The 27,433-nt window shown below is 49.4% G+C and overlaps 1 protein-coding gene and 1 long non-coding RNA gene across 6 annotated transcripts in view; one reads left to right on the top strand and one right to left on the bottom strand.

Moving 5' to 3' along the window:
- PLEKHA7 (pleckstrin homology domain containing A7) overlaps positions 1-27,433 on the bottom strand; it is a 210,450-nt gene that overhangs the window by 181,814 nt on the left and 1,203 nt on the right. The window lies entirely within an intron of this gene.
- Positions 1,781-27,433, top strand: LOC125965290 (uncharacterized). Its single transcript, XR_007479011.1, has 3 exons — positions 1,781-1,876; positions 11,893-12,014; positions 27,405-27,433. It is a non-coding gene; the product is annotated as an uncharacterized LOC125965290 (long non-coding RNA).

Below are 27,433 nucleotides of genomic sequence, written 5' to 3'. Positions count from 1 at the left end.
TCTAATCCAAGGAGTGACAAAATCAAATTTGCATTTTAGAAAGAATGCTGCTCTGTTCATCTTGTAGTCTCAGATGAAGCCTTGAAGGGTGAACGCAATATTGATGATGATCAGAACACAATAGTAAAATGACACAGGGCTTCCCTGGTGGCGCAGTGGTTAAGAATCAGTCTGCCAATGCAGGGGACATGGGTTCGAGCCCTGGTCTGGTATGATCCCACATGCCGCAGAGCAACTAAGCCCATGTGCCACAACTACTGAGCCTGCGCTCTAGAGCCCGTGAGCCACAACTACTGAGCCCACATGCTACAACTACTGAAGCCTGCGTGCCTAGAGCCCGTGCTCTGCAACAAGAGAAGCCACCGCAATGAACAGCCCACGCACCACAGCGAAGACCCTATGCAGCCAAAAATAAATTAATTAATTAAATTAAAAAATTAAAAATAGGGGCTTCCCTGGTGGCGCAGTGGTTGAGAGTCCGCCTGCCGATGCAGGGGACATGGGTTCGTGCCCCGGTCCGGGAAGATCCCACATGCCGTGGAGCAGCTGGGCCCGTGAGCCATGGCCACTGAGCCTGCGCGTCTGGAGCCTGTGTTCCGCAACAGGAGAGGCCACAACAGTGAGAGGCCCGCGTACCGCAAAAAATAAAATAAAATAAAATAAAATAAAATAAATAAAATGACATAATATAATGATAAATGCATTTCTGTGGTATTTACTATGTGCCAGATATTATCTTTATTATGTTATGTGTGTTAAATTAATTTAATTCTCATAACAATCCTGTGAGTTAGACACTATTCTTATCCCCATTTTGCAAATGGGGAAACTGAGGCCCAGAATGGGAAGTGTTACCACTGGGATTCCAACCCAGCTGGTCTGACTTTATAGCCAGTCCTCCTAAGGCCCAGGCAGCCCTGTCCAAGGGGAGGAAGAGCTTCTTATATATAGCACCTGTGATGATACTCCAGCCTGGGTTACAGGGATGTCTCCCAGCCACCTCCAGCCCCTCACCCCAGCACTCCTCTCTCTCACCATCGCCAAGTTAGCCAAATGCAAACCACATCCCAGGCTGGAAACACCATTTTCCCACAAGAGGCTGGTAATATTAGAGGGTAAAAAAGGAGCTGCAATAAGTTGGCTCTTGAGCCACAAAGAGAAAATGAAGGAATGAAGAGGAGTGGGCCACCAGATCCCTTAGATTTCAGGGTGGAAAGTGTTCAATTAAAATGCATTCTGCCCGAGCTCAGCAGCAGCATCTCAACAGAGCCTCCATTGTTCCTGTCTAAGCTGCTGCTGCCCACAGTCCACACGCGGCAACGGAACAGGCTGTCGTCATGGAACCGGAATGCGGGGTCCTGGCCCTCAGACAGCACCAGAAACACCACTCTGTTTACCCACGTTGCCCCTATTTAAAAACAAAACAAAAAACCCCACTCCACCCTTGGACCTTCAGCATCCAAGACCCCGGGGAAGGACAGACGGTGGTGGGAGGACACTCCTTATGCCGCCTGTGCACGGCGGGTCTGCCAGAAGATTCCCAGTGAGCCAGCCAGGCTGAGAGAGACAGGCCTCCCCCAGGATGCTCAGAAAGTACCTTTGGGAATATAAAAATCAGATACAAACAGCCATCTGTGTGGGGCATAAACCTCCCTGGAAGGGTCCCAGGCCCCTTCAAAAAATCTTTATGCCCAAAGAATCTGGAATGTTGGGCCAAGGGCTTGGAGTCCAGGCGCTATTCATGCAGGCTCCCTGCATAAAGAGAAACCCTGCAGGGCAGAGACAGGGCTGTGTGTCCAGCCAACTCTGGGACAGAGGCAAGCTGAGGCCGGCCGCTGGCCATGGTTACAGTGTCCCAGCCTCCACCCCAACCCAGGTAAGGCGCTCCAGAGGCAAGGGCCTGAAGCCAGGCTCACCCAGTGCGTTGAGCTCAGAAACATGATGTCAAGGGTGACTGGCACATTCAAGGTGCTGACTTGTCCCCGCTCTGCTCTACAGAGGTCCCAAGGACAGGTTTAATTGGTAACTCCAGACAAGAGCAAGAAAGAGAGTTTGAGGTACTCAGAAACCCATTCATCAGTTCTAGGAGAATGTGAAACCTGTGCTACCTGGGCCCCCCAATAAACCCATTTTTAAAACCCATTCTCCTAGTTAGCCCTCTGACTTCAGGTTTGTGACCCTTGGCAGGTCACAGGTGGCCCTTCACGCTCTGGCTCTGGCCTACCTCTCAGGCTTCATCTCCCTTATGATCCCCGCTCCCCCCCCAACCCACCCCACCCCACCCCACACACACTCCCTATTGCTCCTGTGATACGAACTACCTAGAGTTCCTGGACTCTACATACTATTAGAAGACACTGCCTTACCTCCTGCCTAAAGGCTTTTCTCCCCTTCCTCATCTGGCTAACTCCTCACCCTCAGGACCCCACTCCAACATCATGTACTCTACAAAGTTTTCCTTCACCTTCCCAACTAGCTGATCACTCTGAGTAATAGAGCAAGAACTAAAAAGAGCCTCTTGGGACACTAGTAAACTTTTTCCTAATTGGGAGGAAGCGAGGGGTAAGGGATAAAAGGGGTGAGAGAGAATACAACTAACTCCCTGTATTTCAGAACTAAAAGCAATGAGGGAAGTCAGGACATAGAAGATTTCAACTCAACCTAAAAGGGAACTTTCTAACAGTGAGGATGTGACAATTAAAGGAGGGGCTGCTTGGTCAGGTAGCAGGCTCTTCCTGTTATTCAAAGGAATCCATCAGAGACAATTTGATCAGCACTGCTGCTGAAGGGATCTCTGTATGGGGTGAGTGGATAAACTGCATCAGAGACCACATCAGCGTCCCAAGACCTCCCCATAAAGGCCTGAGATTTTGGAGGTGGAGAGAGGGAGGAGAGACGCTCATGAATGAATGAACGCTCCTACAAGGTAGGTATTCTTACTAGCTGTATTACAGATGTGGGAACAGAAGCTCAAAAAAGTTGACTCACTGGTCCAAGGTCAAACAGTCAGCAAGGGACAAGATGGGATTAAAAACCAGTCCTGTCTCAAGGAAACAACCTAAATGTCCATTGACAGATGAATAGATAAAGAAGATGTGGTATATATATATATATATATATATATATATATATATATATATATATGCATACAATGGAATACTACTCGGCCATATAGAATGAAATAGTGCCATGTGTAACAACATGGATGGACCTAGACAGTACCATACTAAGTGAAGTAAGTCAGAAAGAGAAAGATAAATACCATATGATATCACTTATATGTGGAATCTAAAATATGACACAAATGAACTTATCTTTGAAACAGAAACAGACCCACAGACAAAGAGAACAGACTTGTTGTCAAGGGGGAGAAAGGGTTGGGGAGGAATGGACTGGGAGTTTGGGATTAGCAGATGGAAACTATTATATACAGAATGGATAAACAACAAGGTCCTACTGTATAGCACAGGGAACTATATTCAATATCTTGTGATAAGCCGTAATGGAAAAGAATATATATATGTATAAATGAATCACTTTGCTGTATACCAGAAACTAACACATTATAAGTCAACAATACTTAAAAAAAAAAAAAAAAAAAGGAGGGTCTGACACCCTCCTTAACTCTGTGATGCCATCTTCTTTGACCAAAAGAAGTGTCTGGGCATCCTACACCACAAATATTCTGGGTGCCAGCAGACTGGGCACCTCCTCACCCTGTCTATAGTTTCCTCTGTCTGGGCTCCTCACGGCAGATGCCTCTGCCCCACCCACCTAGGAATGCCCAGCACCTGGCCCAGGGCTGGCACACAGGTGCCCGCCAGACATCTGTCAATAAATCAACCCACTTCGAGGCCCTGGGTCCATCCTTATACTTTTATTTCTTTATGCACCACTTCACATACTGCTCTTCGTTTTACTGTTTATGAGAAAGGGCAGAAGTACATAAAAGTTGAAATAGAATTGGACCTTGCCTTGAAGAAATCTATAACCAGGTGAAGGAGAGAGATGTCGACACAAAAAGTAATATGAAGCAGGACAGTCACGTGAGCAGCAATACAGTGCCAGAAGTGTGAGGGGGAAGAGTGCGGCAGGCGGTGGCAGGGCTGCACATAAGTAGATATGGGCAGGTTAGAAGGGAGAGGGAAGTGGGAAGCCTGCTCATTCCCTCATTTATTCAACATTAACTTTTAAGGTTTTCTTTGACAGACACTGTGCTGAGTGCTAAGAATACAGAGACGAATGAATAAAACATGAGGAGAACTCACAGGTTAATGTGGAGACAGAGAAACATTAGTGTAAACTAAGGTGATAGGTAGCAGGAGAGGATGCTGGGATATAAGCTCCATGAGCACACACACCTTTGCTTCGTTCACTGCTGTACTCCCCAGCACTTATAACACTGCAGGCTCATAAAAACTTCTCATGACATACTTGTTGAATAAATGAATGAAAGCACCAAAAAAGGGATGTCACAAAGCCTCAGTGGAGGCGGGTCAGGGAAGGTTTCCTGAGGGAATGTGAGTCTTAAGGATGCATAGGAGTTACCTGGATGGAAAGGGGGCATTGCTGGTGCTGGGAACTGCAAAAGCAAAGGCACAGAAGGAAGAAAGTGCTACAAACACTACGATGCTGTTGGGTTGTGCTCAGGCCAAGGCGAACACTGTGATCCGACAGGACACAGATCACATATATAGAAGCCCCAAGTTAAGAACACCTTGGAAGGCCCTGATCTGGAGGCACGTTAGGATGAGGTCTTTGGGCCCCTGGAGAGAGGACAGGACCAAAGCAGGACAACCATTCAGGACCAACTGCACTAGTCCAAGTTTGAGCTGGTGACGGCAGGGCCCTCAGAAGGCACCAGAGCAAGGCACTGTGCAGGAACCTTCACCAACCACAGGTGCCAGACCCCACTGGGGAGGCAGATGGTCAAAATGAGCCACAAAACACCGTGAGCATGCGGGAGAAGGGCAGCCCCATCACAGCCCTCATAGGAATGCTGCAAAACTGCCCGGGGGAGATGGGAGCAGAACCATGTCACATCCTGTACACAAACCAAAGCAGGGACCCCTGTGACTGGCTGGGGGCAAGGAGGAAGTCAGGGAGAGAAACCAGAAAAAAAGCCCACGATTTATTTCACTTGCACTTTGAACACACGAGAACTGGGAAGACACCCTGGCCCAAGAGTGGAGAAACCTGGCTGCAGTCCCAACTATCACCAATGACCTGAGTGACCTTGGACAGGTAACCTCACCCCTGGAGCTCGGCTTCCCCATCTATAAACCGAGCTGCCACCATGGGCCCCAGCCCATCCCACCTCTAACAGCATCCTAGAAAGGCTCTAATAGATAAATACCAGCTCTGTATGGTACTTTATAAAGCACCTACTGTGTGCTCTTCTTTGTACCAGAGGGGAGGCAGGAAAAGGACATGCCCAGCCCCTGCCCCCAGGAAAGGTTTTAACAAGGGGCCCAAGCAGGCAGTGCGGGAATCCGGGGAAAGCATTCTCAGGACGTTCTCCGGCCAGTCTGACTGCCCATTCCAGCCCAGGGAGGGGGAGAGGAAGTAGTGAGCTGTTTTACAATCCGTCAAATTAATTGCCCCAAATGGGAAATTTACAGGCCTCCCTACAGCCTCCGGTGTATCCCATAATCTCCCACGGCCCTAATCTCCTGAGAAAGAATGTGTGGGCTGTAATCTTTCCAGCCCACTGTTCTCAGGGGCAATGCCTTGGAAAAACCTCAGTCCCTACCAGTGGTCAGCCCCAACCAAAAGTCCCCCAGCTGGGGGCCGGCCAGGGCCTGACTCCACCCACCAGGAGCCAGCTCAATTGACCTTGACCTAAGACTCTGGCCTCAGCAAGGAGACCTGCCCAACCAGCCTCTTTGGTAAATACAACTTTGCTTTCTCCTCCTTTACCTTCTTGAGAGGAATAGCCTGCCGGGAGGCAGAACCAGGAAAAATGGCAACTGGGCCGACTCATCCATGGAGTAAGGTGAAAACTTGGAGGAGGTGTCAGGCGTTGGTTCTAACCTCAGCTCACCCTAAACCTGCTAGGAAACCCTCTTCCCATCTGGGCTTTACCTTCATCTGAGAAATGAAAAGAATGTAAAACAGCCTCCCCAAAAGTTCTCACCCTGCCTCTTCCTGCCCCACATTCCACCAGCAAACTGCAGTAAACCCAGATCCCTTTCAACCACAAGACAGCTTCGTGCTCTATTGCCAGGAAGGGAAGAGTCTTCCAGCTGGCAGGCAACACCCCACCCCAATAAGGAGACTCCCTACCTACCCCAGCATCTGATTCTCTCCCTCCATGTCATTTATACCCCACACACGCCTTTGACTCCTCCAGGTCCTTGCCCCCTTCCCTGCATCATGAAATCTTTGTCTAGGCCCTACTCACATGTCACTTCCTCCATGAAGGCTTCCTGGATCTCTCCTTTCTCAACACCCATCCCAGTCTCTCCTTCTGCCTCCACTCACGGGTCTTGAAGGCAGGGGACTCTCTTGCTTATCGCTAGTGATAGGGAATTCACTTTATCACAAAATATTTCACAGGGCTCCGCACAAACCTGGAGTCAGTTCTCCAAAGCACCTCACCTAACAAGTCCTCGATCACCACTGCGTGAAGTTTCCCAGACACGGAACGGCCAAGCTCCTTGAAGTTGATTACACTCCTGGTGACCAGAGCTGCACCCATTAACAACCAGTGTTTGAACCCTCTCTCCTTGACAAAGCATTTTCTCACTCACTACCTGATAAAAGGCCAACAGGTGAGGGCCTGACATGATCCCCTTTACAGAGAGCAAATGCATGTTCAAGGTCACACAGTCATAAGGGGCTGAGCCAAGGTTCAAACCCAGGTCTTCTAATTCTGATTCTAACCCTGTGTTTGCTCCACCACCCTTGGAGGCACATACAACACTGGAGTCTGCTGAGGAGATCTGGGTTTGGGAGAGATACAATCTAAACCCTTCCCTTCTGTACCCCCTCCAGGACCCATACCCAGAACAGCAGAGACACAGCCACAGTCAGGGGCTCTGGGCAGAGGAATGATAGAGGGCATTTAGTCCATACTCTCCACTGCTTCCATCTGTGCTTGATTACCTCTGGCGACAGTATCTCACTACATCCTGAGATACGTTAGAAGGTTCTGTTATAAACCTGGAGCCAAAACCTTTCTCTGTAGCTTTCCCAGAGAATAAGACTCTTCTACATGACAGCCCTTCAGATATTTGCAGCCAGCCCCCATTTTCCTGTGGGTTTCCTCTTCCCCACATGAAACACCCCCAGTTCCTGAAGATGTTCTTCAGGAGACAAGGTTTCCAGTGCCCATCACAGCCAGAAGGGCTTAATCTAGTCACATCCCTCTTAAAAGGGTGATCTCAGAAGGGACCCCAATACTCCATCTGTGATCTCCCCCAAGCAGGGCAGCACCACCATCTCCCATGTCATGAGCACTATACTTCCATTAATGCAGGCTAAAACAAAATTAGCATCCTGGCTGGTCACATCATCCCGTAGACTCCTATGGAGTCCACGGTCAATAAACCCCTTTGCCTAGAGCTGCATCTCCAAGAGGACCCTGGCTGTGCTGGGGCATGGACGAAACTCATTCTCCTCAGCTGGATAGAGCAGAAAGCGCGGGAACTTTGGAGTCAGACCTGGGTTGGAATCCTGGTCCTGCCACTTATTTACTAAGTGACCCAGACAAATTACTCACCCCCTCCAAATTTCAATTTCCTCAGCTACAAAATGGAGGAATATTTTTACCTCAGCAGTCCGATTTTAGGAATAAATAAGATAAAGTATGTAAGCACCTAGCCAAGAACAAGATCTTGCCCAAGGTCAAGTAACTGGTTGGGTCAAACCAAGCCTGCCAACCCAAAGCTTTGTGGCCTTGGTCACCATGCTCCAGCCTCACCCTGTTTTCTTTGTCCCACGGCCTTTCCATGCTGGATATCATCCTTGGTTTGTCTTTCTCCCTGCACTGGACTGTAAATTCCTTGACGACATCTTTGTCTTTGTAGCCCCAGAATCTGGCATGGTGCCACCTGGTGCAGAGTAGGAGCTAATAAATGCTGATAAACAAATGATTACATGAACAAATTAATTGAACTAATATCAAGAAGACAGGCCCTTTCTCTAATCTCACCAGCAATGGGCTGGGTAGCAAGAAGCATTTATTTCATAAGGGCTTTAAGATACTGAATCATGCCAGCACTTCCCACTCCCCCTAAAACAGGGAAGCCCATTGCACAGTCCCCATTCTTTCCTCAGGTTCCTCCCCTACCCAGGATATAACAAAGTTCTGCCTTCCCAACCACAAAATCTCAAAGACTGGTGAGGTTTGCTCTAAGCTGCTCCCAGAGCCAGGCTGAGCTGCATGTACTCATATGGGCATTGTTTGGGATGGTCCCTGGTGACCCCAGGATGCACAGGTCCTATGTGGGGAGAAGGCTGGTGCCAGGGTTTCTCCAGACCCAGATTGCTGGGGCTTCATTAAAAATATCTTCTCCCTATTCTCAGGTAATTAATAATGGGAGAAAAAAATATCTGTTCATATTCAACAGGCTGTCTTAAAACCATCCAAGCCACACCTGATAGAGCATTCCTGTCTCTCCATCTGTGCCACTGCTTAATGCCACACTGCCCCTGTGACTCATATACTAACAGTTTTTTACAGCCTGGTTGTGAGTTCCCCTTTAGAGTCTTTCCTAGTTATTCCCAAGGCTCTGGAGTCAGTGAGAGCCTTGATTACATCACTTCTGAGCCTTAATTTCCCCCATCCATCATAGGGGCACTCAATCATCAACCTCGAGGTTGGAACATGGTTAAGAGTGAAATAACCATTGCGACCACGTGCTACAAACAACAGGTGTTCACTGAACCTCGGTTTCTTTCCTTCCAGTCTATTACATCCTGAGCCCTGAATCAGACTGTTTTCCTGGGCATAGCTCAGCTCCAACTCTGCAGGGAGAACGTCGAGAGATGGACACCATCTCCTCCGGCCACCATAAGTATTTGTATGGCTTTGAGAACTCAAAGGGCATTCAAATACCCCTCATGGTTAGTTGGTAAGCCAACCCATTTTAATTCCCCGTGGTCAATGTGGACAGGCATGATAGAAAATGTCTATTTTCAGATGATTCCCCAGAAGGGGCGACTGGAAGCCAGCATGGAGACAAATAAGGACGCCATGTGGTCCCCACACTGTCTCTGGGGACACCCAAGACAGAGCACCCACGGCCTGTGCCTCTCAGGCCATAGCAGGGAGGCACCACTCAGTGGCTGACGGGCTTCTCAGGCAGAGTCCCAAGGAAAGACTATCACAGAGTTCAGTGAACCATTTTATAAATTCATCCAACACTTATTTTCTCTCACCACACACAAGAAAAAGTAACCATGTGAAGTGATGCATGTGCTAACTACCTCGATTGTCGTGATCATTTCACAATGTGCATGTATATCAAAATGCCAAGTAATACATCTTAAATATATACAATTTTGTCAATCATACCTCATCAAGCTAAAAAAACTATTTTCTGAACACCTACTTGTTCCAACCACTATTCTAGGCACTAGAGGTACAGCCTTGAACAAAACAGGCACTATTCTGTGTCATCACGGACGTCAAATTCTAGTGGGACTACTGGGCATATACCCTGATAAAACCATAATTCAAAGGAGTCATGTACCACAATGCTCATTGCAGCTCTATTTACAATAGCCAGGACATGGAAGCAACCTAAGTGTCCATCGACAGATGAATGGATAAAGAAGATGTGGCACATATGTACAATGGAATATTACTCAGCCATAAAAAGAAACAAAATTGAGTTATTTGTAGTGAGGTGGGTGGACCCAGAGTCTGTCATACAGAGTGAAGTAAGTCAGAAAGAGAAAAACAAATACCGTATGCTAACACATATATATAGAATCTAAAAAAAAGGTTCTGAAGAACCTAGGGGCAGGACAGGAATAAAGACGCAGATGTGGAGAATGGACTTGAGGACAAGGGGAGGGGGAAGGGTAAGCTGGGACGGAGTGAGAGATTGGCATGGACATATACACACTACCAAATGTAAAACAGAAGCAGCCAATAGCACAGGGAGATCGGCTGGGTGTTTTGTGACCACCTAGAGGGGTGGGATAGGGAGGGTGGGAGGGAGACGCAAGAGGGAGGAGATATGGGGATACATGTATATGTATAGCTGATTCACTTTGTTATACAGCAGAAACTAACACACCATTGTAAAGCAATTATACTCCAATAAAGATGTTAAAAAAATTCTAGTGGGAGGCAACTAAACAAGTTAAAATTGTAATATGTCTGGGTCGAGTTGAGAATTCTAAAAAAAGAAAAAAAGAAAGTAGGGTTAGGGAAATAGATTGTGCTGGGGGAGAGGAGTCAAGAAAGGCCACCTTGGCACAGTGGTTAAGAATCCGCCTGCCAATGCGGAGGACACAGTTTCGATCCCTGTTAGGAAAGATCCCACGTGCCGTGGACCAACTAAGCCTGTGAGCCACAACTACTGAGCCTGCGCTCTAGAGCCCGGGAAACGCAACTACTGAGGCTGCGAGCCACAACTACTGAAGCCCACGCGCCTAGAGCCTGTGCTCCACAACCAGAGAAGCCACCACTGTAAGAAGCCCACACACCGTAACGAAGAGTAGCTGCCGCTCGACACAACTAGAGAAAGCCTGTGCACAGCAACGAAGACCCAATGCAACCAAAAATAAAATAAATTAAAAAAAAAAAAAGAAAGGCCACCTTGAAGGGGTGACACCTGAGCAGAGACTTGAAAAAAGTGAGGGAGCAGTAGGCTGTGGGAATATCTGAAGGAAAACATCCCAGACAGAGGGAACAGTGAGTGCAAAGGCCCTACAGCTGGTTGTGCTCACGTGTTTGAGGAACAGCAAGGAGGCCAACGTGGCTGGAGCAGAGTGTCAGGGAGAACAGGAGGAAATGAGGTGATGGGGTTCGGGGAGGAGCAAACGACACAGGGCCTCAAGGGTCACTGTGAGGACCCTGGATTCTCTGTGTGAGATGGGAACCCTTAGGTGGTTTGAGGTGATCCAACTTCCTTGGCTCGCACTCCCTCGTGCCACATTCCCGTCAGGCTCTGAGTACCGGGAGCCCATTCCTACAGGATCAAAGTTCCCAGCAATTTTAAACGTGGCCTCGGGCTCCAATCCACCAGAAACAGCCAGCACCTGTGGGTCATCCATGGCAGCTTTTGCTCTCTCAGTTCTGGAGGTTCTCCCTGCTGGTGGCACGGACCTCCCAGAGCCGTTCAGATGAAGGACCAGCGAGCACACAGTAGGTGCCGAAGAAGTGGTTGTTCTGTGGTTACAGAAACAAGCCTGGGGCACGCTCCTGACTCAGGACTGCAGACCCGAAAAACAACACCAGGGGCCACGGTTAGACGGTTCCACCTCACATGCCTGCAATGTCATTTCCACACAATTTCCATCATACCCACAACCTCAGTTAAAGTTTAAAAGTCCTGCGCAAGGACCTTCAGCAGATCCTGCATATAAATCATCAACCACAGAAATAAGTCCTGAAGGCCTCAGAGAAATCAGGACGGACCAAAGAAAAATGAGGCAGAGGGCCTAAGAGAAAAGTGAAAGCCGCCTCCATTTTCCTCTTTTCTACTGTCTCTGGGTGGGATTTAAGGAAGTTGGGAGGGAGCAGGAACGAGGGAGTAAAGGGTATTACTGTCTGTCAGATAGTTAAGTCTGTGAAGAATGATGATGCACTGTGGAGAACAAAAGCCTAAATATGAAGAGTTTTTCCTCCAAGTCTTCTTCATTTGGAGTTACATTTAGTCCCATTAACCTGAGTCCACTAACCTATTTTCATCCCCTTACTTCTCTTACTCTCAGCCCCCGTACCCTCTCCCAGAAGCACACGGGCCTGCGAACCGGACTTCCTCTGTCGGTGGGATGGGGCCGAGGCCACCTGGCGACAGGACTTCTGCACACAGCACAGGCTGAGGAGGGACGAGGTAAGGAGGGCAAGGCCGCCCTTGGCAGCTGTCCCTTAGAAGGCCCCGGCGTTTGAGCGAGGGTGAGGGTGGCTCTCGCACTTCCAGGGGGTCAGGTTTTAACTAGGTCACCACTTGGACACTCACACCACCACTCACTCTTTATCTCCATCTCTTTCTATTTTAAGGCAGGAGTGCTGCCAGGCAGTGGTGTGGGTTTCCCAGCTTCTCCTCCTCTGGAGGCCAAGCCCTCACCTGCCAGGTGGGATGTCTTGCAGGCTTCAACCTACTTCCTCCAGCCCCACCTCTCTGGACTCCTGAGCCAGAGTTTGGGAGAGTGACCAGCACACCCAGGATATCTCACCTTCCTCCCTCACAACCCCGGGGGCTCCGTCACACCCCTCCTTAAGCCCAGATCCACACCACCCTCACGATGAAGCCCCAGCTCCTCTAAGCAGCCCTTCCTGCAGCCTCCTTCCTCTCTCAATGTCCTTGAACATGCCATGTTCTCACCTAGCTCTGCCCATGCTGCTTCCTCTCCCTTGAACATCCAAACTCTCTTTCACCACCCAACAAATTCCTGCTTGTTTTCCAAGGTCCAGCTCAGGCTCCTCCCACCCCCCCAGGAAGCCTTCCCTGGCCACCCCTCTATGTGCCCCTCTAATCCCCATGCTTCCTTTATCAAGTCATTTGCACAGTATCCTCTAGGTGTTGACGTCTGTGTCCCCACCAGAGAACAGGCTCCTAAGCTCCTTGAGGACACCAATGGCACTTTGATTCCTTAACTGAATGCCTACCATGTACCAGATACCTCCTGAGAGCCAGCGATATACCAGTGAACACAACAGAGAAAATGCCTGCCCTCATGGAGCTCATATTCTAGTGATAATAATATTGAACACTCAAGAGTACTTTATTCAAGGGACTTCCCTGCTGGCGCAATGGTTAAGAATCCACCTGCCAACGCAGGGAACACGGGTTAGAGCCCTGGTCCGGGAATATCCCACATGCCACGGAGCAGCTAAGCCCGTGTGCCACAACTTCTGAGCTTGCGCTCTAGAGCCCGCAAGCCACAACTACTGAAGCCCTCACGCTTAGAGCCCGTGCTCCACAACGAGAAGCCACTGCAATGAGAAGCCCGCACACCGCAACAAAGAGTAGCCCCCATTCGCCACAACTAGAGAAGCCCGCGCACAGCAACGAAGACCCAATGCAGCCAAAAATAAATAAATTAATTAAAATAAATTTATAAAAAAGAGTACTTCATTCAAGACTATTCTGAGTACTTAATGTTAATTCATTTAATCTCCACCACAATTATTATTATCCCCATTTCACAGAGGAAGAAACTGAGGCTCCATATTACATAATTTTTTAAATAAATTTATTTATTCATTTATTTAATTTTTGGCTACATTGGGTCTTCGCTGCTGCACGCGGGTTTTCTCTAGTTGCTGAGAGCGGGGGCCACTCTTCGTTGCGGTGCGCGGGCCTCTCGTTGCGGTGGCTTCTCTTGTTGCGGAGCACGGGCTCTAGGCGCATGGGCTTCAGTAGCTGTGGCACACAGGCTTCAGTAGTTGTGGCTTGCAGGCTCTAGAGTGCAGGCTCAGTAGTTGTGGCGCATGGGTCCAGTTGCTCCGCGGCATGTGGGATCTTCCCAGACCAGGGCTCGAACCCGTGTCCCCTGCATTGGCAGGCGGATTCTTAACCACTGCGCCACCGGGGAAGCCCCACCATATTACATAATTTGCTCAGGATCCACAAGCTAGTAAGTGGTAGGGCTGGGATTCAAACCCAGGCAATCTTGTGCTAGACCATGCTCCCAACCACCGGGCCGTTCTGCCTCCCAAAACTGTTTTCTCTACTCTGCTTTACCCATTTTGGTATCCACAGTGCCCAGGCTGGTGCTTGGCACACACTGAGAGCTCAGTAAAGGTCTGCTAAATGAAGGGACCGCCCCCCCCATAATGAACGCTGGTTCCCCTGCCTGAGGCACCCACTCCTCCTCTCATCCCCACCCAGTCCAGCTCACAAGACCCCTCAGTCTTCCCTGACTCATCCAGCTACTGAATTATTTCCTCCCGGACGCTCCTCTCCATGCTGTACCTGTACTACTTACCTGACACTTAATCACACACCACCTGACCATCCTATGGCCTGAAACTGTGTGGACATCTTGTTTCGCCAGCTCCCTGATATCCCCCAGAGTACAACAAGTATGGTGCCAAGCACACAGCAAAAGTGGACACAGAAGTACTAAACTGAATCTTGCCTCCCCTCTCCATTTTTCCATTATCACGGGAGCTGTTTTTCCCCTTGCCCTGGGGAAGCAAGCCAGGGTCTGGGTCAGACACAACCTTTGCTGCAACTATATCTGAACTGCCTAAACCCATAAGCTGTAACAGCCACAGTCATAATTAGGGTGCAGCTATGGTTAAAACCAGCAAGTAGAGTGGGCCATTTTTAACCCCTTGGGCAAAATACATCAAGCTGTTCAATGCCCTCTATGAGAAAATGCCCATAACTGAGAATCTGAGCTAGGCAGTACCCACAGGTACCCTCTGTGTATATCACAAGACAAGAGCCCCTGCGGGATGTAAGTCAAGGAATCGCCCAAATACGCTTGGACCAGTGCAGCCATTACAGAAAAAAAGACAAAATAGGGCTTCCCTGGTGGTGCAGTGGTTGAGAGTCCGCCTGCCGATGCAGGGGACACGGGTTCGTGCCCCGGTCCGGGAAGATCCCACGTGCCGCGAAGCGGCTGGGCCCGTGAGCCATGGCCGCTGAGCCTGCGCGTCCGGAGCCTGTGCTCCGCAACAGGAGAGGCCACAACAGTGAGAGGCCCGCGCACCGCAAAAAAAAAAAAAGACAAAATACCCACTGTTAATGGAAATACTTGCTAAAATTGATCGAACTCTAAAATGTTCCGGGGATTGAGTACTTTACATGTATTATTCTCATGCAACCAGTGCAAAAAGCCCATGGGGCAGATGCCAGCGCTTGCCCCATTTTATTTAGAGGTTAAATAAAACGACGTGGCCACAAAGTTGGGCTGCCTGTGCGCTCGCCCACAACCCCAGAGCTGCCCTATCTGAAGCCTGGAGTGGAACAGCTGAACTGAATGTGAGCCTGAGTCCAAATGGAAGCACTCAGCACTCAGGGAGGTGGTCCCTCCACCTATCCCACCTGCTAACAACACCGCAGGCAGGTGCAGCCAGGGCTGGGAGGGGAATAGGCCTGAGGCCACATCCAGATCCAGAAAGGTTCAGAGGGGCAGGGTTGGGGGGGAGGGGGGAGGGGGAGGTATCAATCTGCGGCGGGGAAGTAGGCGGAGCTACCAGGTCCTTTTCTCACGTCACACAAGCATGGGTCCGTTGTGGATCTGTCAGAACCCAGGGAGATTGCCCTGCCCAGAGGCTCTGCTTGTGAGCCACGGACATTTCTGCTCCCTCCCCCAGGTGGCCAGTGCTCCCATCACCACCCCCCTTACAATAACCCTGAGGCGACTATGGGGACAGAAAAGCCAGCCACCTTCTCCCTGCTTCAGCCCACAGACTGCCTCCCTCTCCTCCCACTAGGAATGTCCGAGGACAGGGGCCTGAGCAATAACCCGGAGGCTGCAGGAAAGTACTAGATGTGAGGTTTTCATGCTAACTCTCCTCAAAAGGGCAAACCTTTTCACTATGAAGAGGAGTTGATTTTCAAAATCTTCTTTCCACTTTGGGTGGGACTAGGGGAGGGAGGTGTCCATCCCTAAAAGGAGTCAGGTCCAAAGGAAAGGCTTTTGGTTAAAAGGATCTGTTTCCTCTCCTAGACCCCATGCTCCTGCAAGAGAGGAGAGGAGGAGCGGCTCAGGGAGCAGGGGAACCTAACCAGCCCGTGGCTTTCCTCTATCACTGGCACTCTGGGCAGAGAAAGATGGTGAAGACCTGGGGGCCTGCCTCAGCCAATCTATGAGCTCAGGATATGGTCCTCTGGACAGAGTCTGTAAGAGCCATTTCCAGGCACACCCTCTCTGGGAGGGACCACTGCAAAGTCCAGGGGGCTCTCTACAAATGGATGTACCGTGTGTTAGGGCAGGGTGGGGATAATTCCTACCAGACCAGCCAGGGCTCTGTCCAGGAGCTGATGCAACAGAAGGCCTGACACGGTTTGCTCCCAGTTGAGTCCTAGGCCAACAGTTCAGACCACATTGTTGCCTCTCTCTCCCTGGCCACAGTCCCTCAGTGACGTGTGTGAAGCTAGAGCTTTTCCCTGAAACAAAATGGAGCCAGTCTCCACAGCACGGCCCACCATGGAATGTGGTGGAGACAGGCCAAGCAGGGCACAAAGGGACCATGAGGACCCCAAATAAGGACAGTTGGGGTTGATCCCACCCCTGCCACCTAACACCTGTTCCGAGAGTTCCGTAACCTCCCTCATCTATAAAGTGAGGATCATAACAGGACCTGCCTCATAGGGTTGGTACGAGGGTTATATGAGCCCACATCTGTTAAGCCCCTAACAGCGCACACAGTGTGCACTAGATAAACATTTATACAACAAACAAGTAAATGAGGACTCAACAAAAGCAACCGGCTTCTCACTGTGACAGTCCCCCTGCCCCAGCACTCAGCTTACTGCACCCGAAAACCAAGGAAAATCCAACAAAGGCCTTAAAAAAAGAATTCTCAAACACTTCCACGAGCTCAAGGAGGCAGTCCAGCACCAACCAGGTCCTCCCTGCCCCGAGGAGCAGACTCAAAGGGCCCAGCAAGATCACTGCACAACATGATTATTGTATCTTAACTCACTGTGCTCCTCAGACACATGGAGTTTTTGAAATAAAAAGAGTGTGTTTTGGATTCTAATTTAAATTATCTATCCATTCACAGACTAGGAAGCCAATTATTCTTCCCTCCCCCAAAGAACTAATATCACCCGCCCAGAGTTTTAGAAACCATATGGTGCCAAACACACCAACACATTCATGCATTTTCAGGTGAGGAGGGCTGGGGAAAAGTAGAAGCAGAGGCAGAGCGAGCTCTCTCCAGCTCCCACCTACACACCAGGGCTAAAAAAGAATGTAATTATTCAAAGCCTCGGCAAATGGATGTAATTTCAGGTACCGCCAATTCTGCTTAGAAATACATTAATGGGTACAGGGAGTATAGATATTTAGCTTCACAGCATCCATGTGTCTATTTTTTTAAAATCCCCAGGTCAAAACGTGTTGAGAAATCTTTCCAAACACTTTCATGGGCAGGCAAGGGAATGATTTGCCCTCCCTGGGACCCTGACCACTGACTTTGTGGCCCTCCTCACTCCTTCAGCTTACAGCCCCAATTTACTCCTAACTCCAGTCAAGCCTCTCTCCTTGTGTGCCTGTCAGTGTCAAGAGGGTCATGCCAAACGTCAGATCAACAAACCCACACTGACTTGGTTGAGCAGCGACTCTGTGCCTGACACTGTCCCCAGGGAGTTGGTGAGCCGTTCACGGCACTGAGTCACAATCCTGCCCCCACCCCATCTTCCCCAGGACCAGCTCAGGAAAGACTGCAACACCAGACTCCTCTAAGATTCATCATCACGACTGTCTGCCAGGATACATTTATTCTTCTCCCACACGGAAGAGGCATTCCCGTTTCTCAACTTAATTGCGGCTGCTTGCCTGCTCTGGCTATCAATGTCAATCACTCAGAACAACCCTCCCCTCACCCCAGCCCCTCCTCTGCCCTCAGGAGGATCTCTAAGTGGTCATGGGGTTCTGAGATGCGTAATGGCTAGCGCACCCCTCAGGCAGACACAGTCCCCACTCAATGGTCACCCAAAAGACCAGCCACACTGCCAACTTGGGGGCTGACAGCATCATCTGGGCAGAGGGGAGGAGAGCATATTCCCAGCCTCCACGGAGGAAACCAGAGGTCCCAGGGAGCCTGGCTCTCCAGGATCTAACTGGGGTCACGGGCTGGGCATTACTGATAGCTATACCCACTGACGCTCTCTCAAGGCCTTTCTCGAAGCTCCATCCAATGAATCCTGACAGACGTCCTCTCTAAATGAAAGGGCTCACGAGGCCTAAGCACCTACTGTGTGCCTAATAGCACGCTAGGAGCTTCAGATGGGCCATCACATTTAATTCTCATATAACACTTGAGAGGAAAGCAGCGCAGCCATCACCACACAGATCGGGAACTGAAGCTCCAAGACGTTTTCATTTTCAGGGTCCGTAAGAATCACCCATGGAGCCTGTAATAACGCTGATTCCCAGTCCACCCCCAGAAGTTATGCCTCAGCACAGAACACAGCTTCTACTTCGTGTCTACCCTCCCTGCTCCCTCATCAAGTGTTTTAAGACAGATACCAGGGTTATTGCTTCCAAAACAAAGAGCTCAGACACCCGGCCAGGCAGTGCAAACACTAATACTAACACCTGGGAACCCTCTCCCCGGTGGTGGTGGTGGCAGCAGGGGATGGATGGGGAGGAAATCAAAACAGCCCATTTGGAAAATGTGTCAAACGCAAGTACAAGAAAAATACTCATTTTCTCTCAGGTTGGACACAGCCAGACAGGGCTTCGAGGAATCATTTCTTTGACATTTAGCAACAACCATTTAGTGCCCAGCTTCCTTTGAAAGACAAGTCTCAACAAGAAAGCACAATTCTGCCTCCTGTTAGCCTGATCTCAGGAGACTTCCCCCAGGAGAACGAGCTCCTTTGATTGGGCAACATTTCCCCACGGGAGGAGGCTCCCTTTATGGGAGCGGCAACGGTTAATAGTTAAATGCTAGTTATTATACCATGGACGATTTGCCAGGCACTGTTCTGAGTTGGCAGTACAGTCACTGCCCCCATTTTACAGATGAAGACACAGAGAGGTTTAAGTGACCTGCCCAAGCTGGCAGCAGAGCCAAGATTTCACCCCAGGCGCCCGGACTCCAGCATCTGTGTTCTGTAACCCCCACGCAGCACCACCCCTCACACGTAGAATTTGGGGAACCCCTAGGCAAAATCCCCAATTACGTCACTCTTCTAAGCCCAGCTACTAGTCAAGTGCGGTATCCAGGTCAAGTTCCTGCTACTCAACTCGGTGCCAGCCTCTTCAGGACGCAGACAGGCACACATCTACCCTCAGCCCCAGCTCCTTCGCATTTCCTCCACTGGCCTCTCCTGCCTCGGGCTGCCCACCACTCCGCTCCACAGCTGCCTGGCCTTCCTCACACTCACCCTCTGAAGCTCCCTAGGGCACCCTCCTCAGGCTGCCAGCCCCAGTCACCCACACTGAAACCGCCCAGTATCGCTCTCCTCTCTTGGACTGGGCACTGCTGGAGGGCAGTGACCTCCATTCCTCTCCACATCGCCCAGTGGGGAGACTGGCATATAGTAGATGTTCATCAGAGTCCAGATGAAACCTGGATCAAAAGCCATCCAGCCTGTGGTCAGCCTGTGGTTAAATGCTCCTCCAGCAAGGTGCTATCTGTGGACACACACAGAACCTATCCTCTACAAACTCGGTTTGGAGAGGACAGGCTTATTGCAGAGGTAACTGCATTAACCTAAAATACTGCTCTGCTTCCACACCTCCCGGGTCGGAGATAGTCTCATCTCTCACTTCACCCAAGGGGAGAGAACACAAGAGGCTGTGCAGCCTGGGCCCAGGCACAGGGCTGGAATGGGATCTCTGCCCCCTTCATCCCCCGAGCACACTGCCCACCTCCCCCCAACCCCTCCCCGTGCTGCAGTGTTCCAAGGAAGCACAGGAGGTAGCCAGCAGCCCCTGGAAGAGAATGCATATGCTAACCTCACGCTGTCAGACCTCAAGAGGGTGAGGGCTCTGCCTTGGCAGGAAAAGCCCCTGAAAAACCCTGAGAACACTGACTGTGACGCTGGAAACACTCTCCTGGCAGAACCTTGAAAGAGGCAGCCTGGCTCTAAGCAGGCTTAAGAGGCTCATCAGCCCCTAAGCTGTGGTCAGCTGACATCTGGGGGGAGGTCGGGGGATCTACTCCCCCAGAGCACCAGGGACCCAACCCACTGCCCTGCCTGGGAACCATCTACCCTGCCCATCATTCTTCTATCCTGCGGGGGACTTTCTGAGGGAGGCCCAAGGGGGCGTCTGCCTCAGGGTCATCAGGGAAGGTACAGAGGACCATTTTTGGGGAACAGACTGTAAAGGGAGGATTCAGGACAGAAGGAAAGGCGCAATGGGAGCCAGAAGACACCTCGCACCATGATAGAAACAGTACACAAATTTGTAGCCAAAAGGACCCGGGTTCAAGTCCCAGCTCCTCCACTGATGCTCTGGCCTTGAAAAGATCTTTTAACCCTTCTCCCAACCCCTGCCTCAAATGCTTGCTTGATCTGTAAAATGAGGACAATAATAAAAATACCTGCTTCTAAAAAGAACGTACGTGTTTTTCAACAATCAAGCACCACGGAGATTATTACTGTTGACATCTGTGGCCCAGGCAGCAACAGACAATGTCTGTCCTTCAGCTGTCAGAGCCGATAACCAGGTGGCCACCCAGATTAAGGATCAGACATCTGTGCAGCCCTCTAAATGCCCAGGAAAGAGACAAACCAGGAGCCGTTTTCACACCTCATTACGCAGGGCCCTTGGTCCCCAGGTCCCGACAGCCTGGACAAGGTACCCATGGCCTTGGAACAGCATAGCTGTTGTTGGACAAGGTTATACAGTGGGTTTTTTTGGTTTTTGTCTTTAATTTATTTATTTATTTTTGGCTGCGTTGGGTCTTCGTTGCTGTGAAAATCGAGAAATAAATGTTTTGACAGCCACTTAAAAACAACAGACAAATAGAACCATATTCCCCCATACTTTTCCCTCTGCCAGTATTTACTTAAGACACCCTGCCAGTCTGCTGAGATCCTGCTGTCTTACACTGAGCAAAAAAGACTCAAACCCATGCTCTTTCCTGAAGACACAGAAAACTAGAGTAAGCACCTCACTAAATCACCAAATAGTTCATATCATGAAGTGCTTTCTTAAATAAGCTCCTTTTCCCAAAGTCCTTGATTTAGGAAGCCCAAAATTTACTCCCGTAAATATCAAGAGAATGATACCTACACCCACCGTCTTCACATACGCACTGCAATGCAAATCAGGGGTCACATTCTCACCACCCACCCACTGTCCTTTCTCTGAAAAAAAGAGCCTTAAGAAGCAACTTGCCACCATTCGTCTTAAAGAGGTTTTCCCAGATCTTTTCTAGGTTGGTTTTGAGACCGTGGCACAAATCATGGCTCTCAGTCCTCCCTCCGGCTCTCTACACAACACCACTCTTGTTCCTTTCGCACAGAACCTAACATTTCAATCCATGAGCCAGTTTTCACCCTTGATAAAACAAACAGGAAATGAAATATAAAGTGTGGGATTAGGCCAAGGCTTGCCAAGCTGGGAGAACCTTTTCTTAACCTTCAACAACAAGAGGTTTCAGAATTTCCCTTCTAAATAGATGTAAGCTGCTAGTTTCCCAGAAATTCTTTGTGGAACTGCTGCTTTCTGGTTTGAAATAAAGTTGCTGGGACTGCTGTTCCCAGCAACACCTCAATGAGAAAGATGACAAATACTCGAATTAGCAGGCTGGCACGCTACAAGACAAATTTCACTACCATGAAGTTCAACATTTGTCTGGGGAGGAACATGTGGCAGACAGGACAGATTTCTTCCTGGGGTGCCCTGGAAGACTGTCCCTTGGATGATGGCTTAATTAAACCTCAAGAGGGCAGCCTCCTGGGCCATCTAGTATTCACAGGCTTCTACACCTGGTGCCTATGGCCATCTGGGGTCCCCACCTGGACATTCTGTCGCCCCTGGTTCAGCCTTCACTCCCTAACTCCTCTTCTCTCCCTTTCAGACTGAACGATGGGTTTTTAGAATAAAAACACACACACACTTTAGATATTCAGCATTATTCCAGAGGACTAATCCTTCTGAAGGAGGCTTGAAGCCTTGGTTCATGCCTGGTCTCCACTCCCTGCCTCCATAAGATGGGTCCCTAACTGCCCACTCCCAGCGCCCTGGAGCACCAAGCCCTGCCCAGCACTGCTGCTCCTCACTCCTGTCCAGGGGGCCTGAGCACTGGCACTCTCGCCCTGTGGTGTCTCGGAGTGAGACATGATGGTGGCGATTCAGCCTATGAGGTCAATGCCCTGACGTTTGCATTTAAAGCTTTATATTCCACAGTTCACAGATGAACCATAAGATTTATGCTAATAATTTAAATTTCTAATTCTTTTAAACTTAGGATGACATTAAATAGCAAATAGAAATGCCATAACAAGTTGAGGGAAAGCCAGCAGAAGAAAGGAAAGCGCTTTACATTTTAATACCTTTTTTTTTTAAATTTATTTATTTTTGGCTGCATTGGGTCTTCGTTGCTGCGTGCGGGCTTTCTCTAGTTAGGGCAAGCAGGCTTCTCACTGTGGTGGCTTCTCTTGTTGCTGAGCACAGCCTCTAGGCTCGCGGGCTCAGTAGTTGTGGCTCACGGCTTAGTTGCTCCGTGGCATGTGGGATCTTTCCAAACCAGGGCTCGAACCCGTGTCCCCTGCATCGGCAGGCGGACTCTTAACCACTGCGCCACCAGGGAAGCCCTACTTTAATACTTTTAATGGCACCTTTTTTTTTTGAACAAGAGACCCTTTACTTTCATTTTGCACAGGGTCCTGCAAATCAGGTTGCCAGTCCTGCCCCAGGATCTGCTGCGATCCAAACGGCTGGGGAGGGGAAACTGGCCTTACTCCAAGCCTTACTCCAGCACCCACAAAGAGAATGGCACCTACACAGCATGGCCTGAAAGGCTCCAAAGCTAAAACTGAGGAGGACTTAAAGTTAGAAGAGACTGTGTGCAATCATCTGTTTCCCACCAGGACCCTGGAGCCAAGTTACAGCAGACACCAAGGCCTGGCAACCAGAGAGGGAGGGAGGCCTGGTCCAAAGGCCAACAGATGTCCCGTTCCCCAGACGCAGAGCATGAGGTTATAAGGTGAAGAAGACAAAGGAGGCCAGGTTCCCACTTTGAGTGCTGTTCTTGACACCAAGCAACTACATCCAAGAAGCCTGAGGGCCAGGCACCAGCCTTGACAGGTGTGACTCCTGGCCGCTTTGCTTCCTTCACCTTGCCCCGTTTCCCCTATACCCCTGATCTACTTCAATAAATACCAAATGCCTACTCAGTGCCCAGTGCTGGGCTGGGCACCAAAATCTCAGAGAAGGCAAGACCCCTCCTCTCTGCCATTCATCCTCCTTATTGACTCAAGATCTAGTCAAAGCCTGCTGTAGGGAGAACCCAACCCACAGGGTTTCATGAAACCCTGAAGCCCAGCCCACTGTAACACTCTAGCTCCCAAGGCCTCTTCTAGAACTTTTCCTTCATGGGTTTTATGTTTGAAAAGGCTGTGTCTGCCAAACTGTTTTTACTAAGTAATAATGGGGAATTCCCTGGAGGTCCAGTGGTTAGGACTTCATGCTTCCAACTGCAGGGGGCACGGGTTTGATCCCTGGTCAGGAAACTAAGTTCCTGATAGACACGCGGTGCAAAAAAAAAAAAAAAAATTAACGTCTTCCACTTCTTACTAATCAGAGACATGCACCACCACCAGACAGCATAGGACACCAGGGCTGCTGCCCTTCCAAGGCACTTCAATCCCCAGCAAAACAAAGAAGAGGTGCAGCCACATGAGCCCTGGTCAGCTTGACTCGGAGCAGTGGCACGTGGCACACAAGGCTCCTTCAAGTATCAACGCTGGCTCTCACCTGTGATCTGGGGTAGGAGCCACCACCACTACCATGGTGACCATGAAGACCTACGGTCTAGTCCCAGCTCTCACACTTCGGCCAAATTACTGAACCCTCGTGAACCTGAGTTTCATCATCTGAAAAATGGGTAATCCCTGATCTGCTGCTTCTAGGGACTGTTAGAAGGATCAGATAAGAAAAGGTACTGGAGAAAGCCAACTGCCCTTTGCTGCCCGAATGCCCAGGATTATACAAGATTCCACATCAGTAAAATGGGACTAGTAACAGTTCCTACCTCATCAAGTTGTTGTGAGAATTAAGTCAGATAATAGCTATAAAACAGTTCCTGGCATTCTCCAAGGACTCAGAAAGATGAAGCTATTACATAATTGCTACTACTATTATTGCTGTTGCTGTTAATGACACTATTATCACAATTTTTTTTTTTTTTTTTTTTTGCGGTATGCGGGCCTCTCACTGTTGTGGCCTCTCCCGCTGTGGAGCACAGGCTCTGGACGCACAGGCCCAGCAGCCATGGCTCACGGGCCCAGCCGCTCCGCGGCATGTGGGATCCTCTCGGACCGGGGCACGAACCCGTGTCCCCTGCATTGGCAGGCGGACTCCCATCCACTGCGCCACCGGGGAAGCCCCACAATTATTATCATAACTTGTTACCTGGCTAAGAGACTCATGGGAAAGTAAAGAAGTTTTAAAGTACAGGAAGTCTTCTTAGGAGATATCAGCATCACCTAGTCTAGAACTGGAAGAACCATGTTTTGTCCCAAGTTAATCCAACAATGAACCAAAAGTGCAGAAATCAAAACTAAAATCCACCTGCCTTAGCTCAAGGTTTTCTGCTTCAAGAAATTTTTCTCTGGAAAGTATTCAAACACCTGCTAAATATCAGGAGCAACTGATGCATCCTGAAAACCTCACACAGCTCTCTGGTCCGAGGATCCACTGGGGAAAATAAAAGCAGCTGTGCCAATGCTTTGTCCCTCTAACTGAGCCCTATTAGAGGAGGACCAAAAAAAAAAACATTGAACACTCAGAAATGCTCGTAGCAAATCTAAGAAAGCAGAGTGAAGCAAAACATTTTTTATGTAGGAAAAAGGAGAACAATTACTCCCAAACCCTTAAGTCTCTCAAGAAATTGTCACGGGAGGTAGGAAGTATAATCAGCGGCCACAGGGTCTCAGCTTCCCCACATGGTTCACCTTTGAGCGTGGGGACACTGTCACATACTGCTTTCCCCTAGGCCTGGGAGGACACAGCCAAGGCCCTGGGGGGTAGGGAGCCAGAGCTTGCTGTAAGATGATCACCAGGGACTTGACACACAGTTACCATAGAAGAGTCAGCAAAAGACAGGAAGGTTGGGAGGTTGTGACTATGGCCTATAGAGTCCTACACACCCCTCAAGTCCCCCAGCCCAAGACTTTGCCTAGTACCTCATGAAAATGACCGAAACTATCAGACAGAAACACCCACCTCTCCCCTCACCAACCTTATCAACCTCCTTACATCAGCTCTGGTACTCAGCCCCTTCCTTTCCACAAATGGATGAAATGCCCTGTTCCCATCTGAGACCAGTGAGACTTAAGCCCTGAATGCTTCCCTCCTACCTTCTCTGAAACACTACTCCAGTAATTGTCCCATCTCTTTCCTGCATCATCTATTTCTCCATCTCTTCTGGATAATTCCCATCCAAACAAAACACGCTCTACAATCTCCCTCTAAAAAAAGACACCCCCCTCCAAATGTACATCCTCTCCAGTTCTCAGCTCGTTCCTCAACTTCACTCTGTAACAAAACCACCTGAAATATTCACCTATACTTACTGACTCCATTTCCTTACCCCATGTGCTCTCTTCCACCTGTTCCACTCAGGATTTGTCCTTCAGGCTTCTGGGAGCCCTCATTCTCCTGGATTTTCTCCTACCTTCTCAGTCCTTCTCTTTTGCCAATCTCCAAATGCTGCTCTGTCCCAAGGCTTAGGTCATCTTTTCTGTCTACACTCTTTTCTTAGGTGATTTCATCTAATCCTGTGGCCTTGAATAACACCTATAATACCCAAATGTATATCTCCAGTCCTCTCTCTTTCCTGGGCTCAGATTCACACATCTGACTAATTGATACATTCACATCTCAATGTAACATAGCACAACAAGATCTCACGCTCTCCCCCACTCCAAACCTGCTCCTCCCGGCCTTCCCATCTCAATATAAACACCATCCACTCAGGTGCTCAAGCCCCTGGGAGTCATCTCTGACCCTTTTCCTTCTCTCGCAGAGTGCAACCCAGTCACCAAGCCTGAATCTGACCACTTCTCTCCAGCTCCGATGCTACCTACCACCCTCAGTCAGGCCATCAATGATGCTTGCCTGGACTACAGCAACAGCCTCCTACTACTATCCCTACAGTTGCCTACCTACAGCCCACTCTAGAACAGGCAGAGAGACCATTCTGAAAATGTAAATCAGGTAATTCCCTGCCAGTCTAGTGGTTAGGACTCAGAGCTTTCACTGCCGGGGCCCAGGTTCGATCCCTGGTCGGGGAACTAAGATCCTGCAAGCCGCCAAAATAAAATTAAAAAGTAAATCATTTGTGTCACTCCTTACCCTGGCTCACAAAGCTCTGTACCATTCAGCTCTCTCTTGTCTGTAACCTCTTCTCCTGCCACCTTCTCCCTTGTTCACCACATTCCAGACACACCCGCCTTTCTGCTCCTTGAACTCCAAGCTCTTTCGTGCCTTAAAGCCCTTCCACTGGCAGTTTCTCTCTCCTGGAAATGCTCTGCCACCTCATCTACACAAGGATGGCTCTTTCTCGTCATTCAAATTTTACCTTAAATGTCACCTATCCAGAAACACCAACACTAACCTCCCAATCCAACCAAACCACCCAGTTACTTATCACATCATCTTATTTTAATTTTCTGCATAGTAGTTACCACTATCTGACATTATTCCTGTTTGTTTTTTCCCTTATTTTTCTGCTTCCTCCCCTCCCCCCCCACTCAACTGCAAGCTCCCTGAGCAGCCGACCAGTGTCTGCCTCTTCACTTCTGTAGTCCCAATGCTTACAACAATGTGTGGTACACAGAAGAAATCTAATAACATCAATGGATGCAGTTATGAGCCAGAGAGGCCCACTGACCAAGAGGTTTGAGGTCCCAGCCAGCTCCCCAACTTCTCTCTCAAATACAAATGTGAGGTAGGAGAGCAGAACCACAGTCACAGGGCTAGTGCTCATTTCTATAAATCTCATCCATCAGGATTTCAACCATCTGTCAGAGCCCAAACCGGGAGGGAGGCTCTGGGATGTTCTGGGACCATCCGAGCTTCGAATATGCTGCTCCACTACTGACTAGCAGTGTTTTAGTTGGTGAAGAAAGGAATTCTAACTCACAGTCCCCCAAAATACACCAACCTCTATCCTTTGCCTAGTTTATTCACTCAGTGAACAAACATTTACCGAGTGCCTACTCTGTGCCAGGCACTGGGGCAAAGGATCAAAAGCAGTTTCCGACCTCATGGAGCTCACCTGCGAGCAGGCAGAGGGTTGCAGAGAAACGCTGCAACGCAGGTACACGCCCAGAGAGGGAAATTAAAGACTATACTAGTGTTAGCGTCAGGACGGCGCCTTAACTCACTGCCCCTCGATTTCATTTCTACAGACCTAGGTCTAGGGTACCTGACGACTGGG

The sequence above is a fragment of the Orcinus orca genome, chromosome 8, assembly GCF_937001465.1.
Source record: "Orcinus orca chromosome 8, mOrcOrc1.1, whole genome shotgun sequence".
Lineage (NCBI taxonomy): Eukaryota > Metazoa > Chordata > Mammalia > Artiodactyla > Delphinidae > Orcinus > Orcinus orca.
This window is presented reverse-complemented; position numbering and strand designations above follow the sequence as displayed.